Source organism: Nannospalax galili, unplaced genomic scaffold (assembly GCF_000622305.1).
Source record: "Nannospalax galili isolate Female #2095 unplaced genomic scaffold, S.galili_v1.0 scaffold370, whole genome shotgun sequence".
Taxonomy (NCBI): Eukaryota; Metazoa; Chordata; class Mammalia; order Rodentia; family Spalacidae; genus Nannospalax; species Nannospalax galili.
Window position 1 is genome coordinate 447697 of NW_008329335.1, and position 6749 is coordinate 454445.

Consider the following 6749-nt stretch of genomic DNA (forward strand, 5'->3'; position numbering starts at 1 on the left):
ACCCCAGTTTATCTAAAGAAATATTGACAACCGATTGCTGCTAGATGAGGAGCAGCTGACCTTCCTAAAACAAAGACCTCTAGATAGGTGGACTAGATTCACCAGATGGACAAGTAGTGGGGAATAGCTGAGGGGACCAACAACACTGCAAACAGTAGCAGGGATATCAGGGTATAAGGGCTGTAGTAGGGGGAAGGAGGCTACGGGAGGGTGCTATCTGGGAAGTGGGTGTATAGTTGAATGAGATGGTTTGGGATGTTCTGTGTGATACACACACACACACACACAATCAACAAATTTTTAAAAAATGTATTATATTTGAGGAGGAAGCATGGAAATTTACATTATGCTAACTAGTAGAGGTGATTAAACAATACCATTGAAATCTGTTGGATGACTTTATAGACATATACAGGCATCAAGGATCCAAGTGCAACCGATTATGACTAGTAATAATCAGATACATACAGATTAGAGGTGTAATCACTATTTTTTAAAAGAAAGCAATACTAATAAAAATTAAAATTAAGAAAATTACATATACATATATGATATATCCTCAGTATAGGAAAAAATGACTAGCTGTGAGATAATGAATATGTCAGTTTAACTATAATAATCATTTCAAAATGTATGCATAAATTGGGCTGGAAGGATAACTCAGTGGATAAAATCACTTGCCATCAAGTCTGAAGACCTGAGCTGCTTGATCCCCAGGATCCACATGGTAGAAAGAGAAGCAACTCCTGCAAGTTGTCCTCTGACCTCCAGATACATGCACCATGGTGTATGGGTGCATGCACCCACCCCCCAGAAATAAAAGAATAAAAATTTTAATAGATATATATATATACATATATATCAAGGCATCATATTGTATGCTATTAATATATACAAATTTTATGTCTATTATATTTCACTAAACATGAAAATAAATAAAATTAAAAAGTAATGTAGGAACATCTTTTAAAAAAACACTAAGTAAACAAATAATAAAGTCTCAAGCCAGGAATAGTGGGATACACCTTTAATCCTAGCACCTGGGAAGCAGAGGCAGATGTATCTCTGTGAAATTGAGGTCAACCTTGTCTGCACAGCCAGTCCAGACCAGCTGGAGCTACAGGAAGACCCTTTCTCAAAAAAAAAAAAAAAAAAAGAAAAAACAACAAAAAAACTTTACATCAACAATAATAATAATAATAATAAACAAGGTCTAACAGAGTAAAAAGCTCATTAAAGCCCTGAAACAAAATTTTTAAAAATCCACAGATCAAAGCAACTAAAATTGCACTTCTAGAAAATTCTTTTTTGTAAAAGCCACATTTGGGGGCAGGAGAGGTGGCTCAGTGGTTAAGCACACTGGCTGCTCTTGCAGAGGACCCCGATTTGATTCCAAGCACCCAGATTGTGGCTAACAATCATCCATCACTCCTGTTCCAGGGGAATCCAACACTGACCTCTGACCTCCACAGAAATTGCATGACATGGATGCACTTACATACATGCAGGCAATACACTCATACACATAAAATAAAATATTTTAAAAAGCCATACTTGGCTCTATATTGCTTAAAAAACAAAATCCTGATGTGGTGGCACATGCTTCTAATTCTAGCATTTGGGAGGCAGAGGCTGGCGGAGTGAGACCCTGTCACAAACAAAACAAAATTAAAAAAATTGCAAAGCAAACAACAGAACAAAAGACCCCAAAACCAAAAAGCTTTTGAAAATTTCCTTGTGCTATAAATTTACTCATATATACAGTCCCGTCCTCTTTGAATCATTACGTGTTTGTAGTATAATTTGAAATCAGATAGTATGGTGCTTCAAGTTTTGTTCTTTGTGCTCAAGATTACATTAGATAATCCAGATCTCTATGGTTCCATTCAATTTAAAGATTTTTTTTTTTATTTCTATGAAAAATGACTTTGGGATTCTGATAGGGAGATGTCGACTGTAACTCTCTTTGGGTAGTGTGGGCATTTTCATGTAATTCTTCTAATCCATGAAAGCACCATATATCCGTCAATTTATTTGTTTCTTCCACAATTTATTTTATCAGTGCATCTTAGATTTCATGGTAGACATCTTTCACATCCTTCTTTAAATGAATTCCTATTTTGTAGCTATTGTAAATAAAATTGTTTCCTTGAAAAAAAATTAAACGATTTAGATATAAGGCTTTTGTTGTTGTTTCTTTTACAGAGGCGTTCAACAGGGATAAGTTGGGAGATGAGGGAGCTGAAGCTGCCTTTTGTATTTGTTCTGTTCTCCATGTGTAGTTTTCTCAGTAGTCGAGAATGCTTATTCTAGTGTCTTATTTAAATGGGCACATGGACCCTGCTATATCATCTTTACTATGAGTGCTGCTAAATGCAGGGCTACTATGTAGGGAAAAGGTGGGGAAGTTGGTGAGTTAATAGACTAAAAAGGTAATAAAATACATGTAGCAGAAGGTGGTTCAGGAATGCGAGAAAAAATTGGAAGATGTGGTCAGGAAGGGTGATGCCTGAGCATTTTACTTTGTTTATATTATTATATTATTTATTGCTTGGCTCAAATTCAGAGCCTTGCACATCTTACATAAATACCCTTAGTTTCCTGAGACAGAGTCTCACTCTGTAGCCCAGGCTAGGCTCACATTTGTAACACTCTTGTCTCTGCCTCCTGATCATTTGTATGCACCATAGGTATGCACCACCATGATCGGCAGAATAGCATTTGAATTTATTATTCTAAAGCTGAGACATTTTGGTAGATGGAAATGTCCAAAATATGTCAAAAGATGAGATAAAACAAATATATGGACCCTATAGGTTAGTGATGGAAGACCAATGTATAATTTGTTAACAACACTAACAGGTCTTTTCTGACCAGCACATGGGTTCACAAATTGTAATGGATATGGAAACCATATCATAAACCTTTGATTTAGTAAGGCAAATATTACAAGTGGTAGAGGCAAGCAGATTTTAAATGCCATTTTTGGTGGAGACTCTGATCCCCATAAAATAATGGAATTTGAGAGAACAAATTCATTGTTTAATTTTTTACATTTATTTATGTGTATGTGTATGTGCACATATGTGACTATGGAAACAAGAAGACAACTTATGTGGGTTGGATGAACTCAGATCATCAGGCTTGGTGGCAAGTGCCTTTCCCTCCTAAGTCATCTCACTAGCCCAGAGAGAAAATTTATTATAGATGATTTTTAGAGGTATTATAGAATCTGTTGATACAAAATTAAAGCAAATCATCTTTGAATTTTCATTCTACGATATAGTCTGGAAGCTTTGTCATTTGTTTCTAAATGTTACCTTAGCATTACCTTAGCATACAGCAATTTGGTTTCTCATTTACCAAGGGACAAGGGGAAAGGGATGGGAGATGTAAATAAGGAGACAGAAAGACAGTAAGATGGCCTTTCCTCCTGTCTCCCTAGCCCCAGCTTGGTAGCATAGCACAACTTGAAGTCACCGTTGTTGCAGTCCATAGCCATACACTCTTTGCTATCATTTTACAAGACAGAATGCAGTAGTGAGATGTATCAGTCACTGACGTTATTTCCCTAGATTCTGAACAAAATTGAATATTAAAATATCCTTAAACAGACTTTGCTGAAGGTGTTTCCAAATCTCTCACCATGAATGCAAAATGCAAGAAGGTTTTTGGGCATTTGAGGGGGGTGAAGAGAGAGACACAATCAATTACTGGTTGAATGTCACCTGGCAAAGTGTTTAAATTTTACTATTTAGTTATGATTAACTAGTCATGAAGTTGATTTAATTAGTTGCTGCTTCAAGTGCTGAGAAGAATTGAGTAAATAATTTTAAGACATCTAAAGATTCATTAAGGGGGTAGATTTTTAAAAATCTATTACTAAATTCAATTTTTACATGAAAGACAATTTTTTTCAGTTTCCTTTTCATTAGAAACTTTAGAACTGACATGAGCACAGTTTCATGTAATGCAAAGCAATCTTTTAGAAGACATATAAACCAAACTGTTCTAATGAATTCCAGAGTTATCATGTAGTCTCTTTATTTACAGTCATCAGAATTTATGCTGTTCTCAAAAATTATACCTTATTACGTGGTTTATTTTTCTTTAATGCTAAAGGTGTTACCTAATTGCACCGTAATTACACGTAATTTATCAAATAGAAATAAAGACAAAACCAGTAATCAGAGACTCTTCCCCCATTCACAGACACTCAGTGAAGGTGTATCGTGTAATTAGTTTACCAATGTTTACTCTGGAACAAGTAGAATAAAATTGTCATCATTTTTCCTTTCATCATCTGACAGCATGCTTGAAATTCATTTGCATAGCTTTACAATGGAAGTCATTACCCTCATCAGAGATCTAGTGTTCTATAACTAGCAAGGAAAAATGAAGTTTATCAAGAGGGTAGAGACAAGAAGATGTGTTGGTTGTTGAAAGAAACAGTGCAGTTTGTATTCTTTTTGAAGGGAGTAACAGACACTAGCATGGGCTCTTGTGATCTTAAGTCTAGTTAGTCTCCAAGAAGACTATTCTATTAGTGTGATGAGACAGGACTTGGAAAGGTAAAGGTCAAAATGTAGTGTTAGAAACTTGCTTGTTCAGCCATACAAAGCAATAGAAAAGGTTAAAAGTGAGCAGATGAGGCTAGAGTACAGTTTCTTTGCTGTGTTATTCTTTCTTCTCTGGAGCTGTGATGGTATAAGGGTGTGATGGTATATGTGAGGAAGGAAGAGACTTCCTTCTCCTTCTTTCTCCTCTCCTCTCCTCTCTATTCTATTAAGAGGCATTGCATGTGTTCCAGGTAGTCTTCTACTACTGTGATAAAACACTCTGGCCAAAACCAACTTGAGGAGGAAAGGGTTTATTTGGCTTACACATTCTGATCACAATTCATCATTGTGGGAAGCCTGGGCAAGACCTCATGATAGGAACCTGGAGGCAGGTACAGAACCACAGAACATGGAGGAGTGCTGCTTACTGGATTTCTTCCCTGGCCTGCACCCAGCCTGCTTATTTTTATACAACCTAGGACCATCTTCTCAAGGGGTACCACCCACAATGGACTAGGCCCTCCTATATCAACCAGCAATATTTCACAGACTTGGCCACAGGCCAATCTAATGGAGGAAATACCTCAATCAATGTTTCCTCTTCCCCAGTGTGTCAATTTGACAACTGAAGTTGGCCATGTAAACACTGTGGAGGTTCAGACTGTCAGTCTGTGGCTTGGAGAATCCTGAAGCTAAGGCAGCAGCTGCATACTAAGTAACAAAATGGAAAAAAAAATGTACTTGGGGATTAAGTTCAAATATAATTATTGTCCACAGTAAATACGTCCAGTCTTTCTCTTTTAGCAAGATCATCACATTTATCTGTCCCATAGACAATTAATAATGTTTCCTGGCTAGTCACCAATTGAATTTATAAAGAAGCATCATTCTGTTTCCTCATTTACTATCTTTACATTAACACTTTCTCTTCTTGGCTTTTTTGACTAATATTCCCTTTGAAAATACTTATTGTTGATAGGCCTGCTGGCTTACTCCTTTCTGCCTGTTGGCGTGGAGAAGAAGCATCACTGAAGGCTCTCCTCTCTCTGCCATCATGTCTAAGTCAGAGTCTCCTAAGGAGCCTGACAAGTCCAGATGCTCTTCATTGGAAGACTGAGCTTCAAAACAACTTATAAGAGTCTGAGGGACCGTTTGCAGCAGTGGGGAACATTCACTGTGTGATAGAGATCCAAACACCTCAAGAGCTCCAGTTTGTCACTTGGGCCACAGTGGAGGAGGAGGATGCACCTAAGAATGAAAGACCACACAAAGTGGATGGAAGAGTTGTGGAGTTAAAGACAGCTGTGTCGAGAGAAGGTTCTCAAAGACAGGTGCCCACTTAACTGAAAAATATCTTTGCTGGTGGTGTTAAAGAAAACACCGAAGAACATAACCTGTGAGATTATTTTGAACAGGATAGAAAATTAAAGTGACTGAAATCATGACTGACGGGCAGTGGGAAAAAGAAGGGCTTGCTTTTGTCACCTTTGACTACTCTGGGGAGAATGTTAAGCAGAAATACTATACTGTGAATGGGCACAACTGTGGAGTAAGGAAGGTCCTGAAGCAACAGATGGCTTCATCTAACCAAAGAGGCCCAAGTAGTTCCGGAAAATTTGGTGGTGGTCATGGAAGTGGTTTTTGTGGCAATGACAATTTTGGTCATGGAGGAAGCTTCAGTGGTCGTGGTGGCTTTAGCAGTAGTGTGCTGGTGGGTATAGAGGCAGTGGTGGTGGCTATAATGGATTTGGTAATGATGAAAGAAGTTTGGGAGGTAGTGGAAGCCTCAGAGATTTTGGCAATTACAACACTCAATCTTTGGACCTGCGAAGGGAGGAAACTTCAGAGGCAGAAGCTCGGGCCCTTGTGGTGGTAGAGGCCAATACTTTGCTAAACCGCGAAAGCAAGGTGGCTGTGGTGGCTTCAGGAGCAGCAGAAGCTGTGGCAGTGACAGAAGGTTCTTATTACTGCCAGGAAACAAAGCTTAGTAGGAGATGAGTGCCATAGAAGTGACAGGGAGGCTACAGGTTACAGGTGACTTGTGGACTCAGTGAAGCACAGTGGTGGCAGTCCTAGCTGCTACAAAGAAGATGTGTTTTAGACAGTACTCATATGTATGGGCAAACAGTTCCAGAACTGTATTTGTGACTGATTTGTGACAGGTTATTTTAGTTTCTGTTCTATGGAAAG

General features: G+C 38.1%; 1 pseudogene; it reads left to right on the forward strand.

Moving 5' to 3' along the window:
• The first annotated feature begins 5613 nt into the window (after positions 1–5613).
• On the forward strand, positions 5614–6547 carry LOC103737211 (annotated as a pseudogene).
• The last annotated feature ends 202 nt before the right edge of the window (positions 6548–6749 follow it).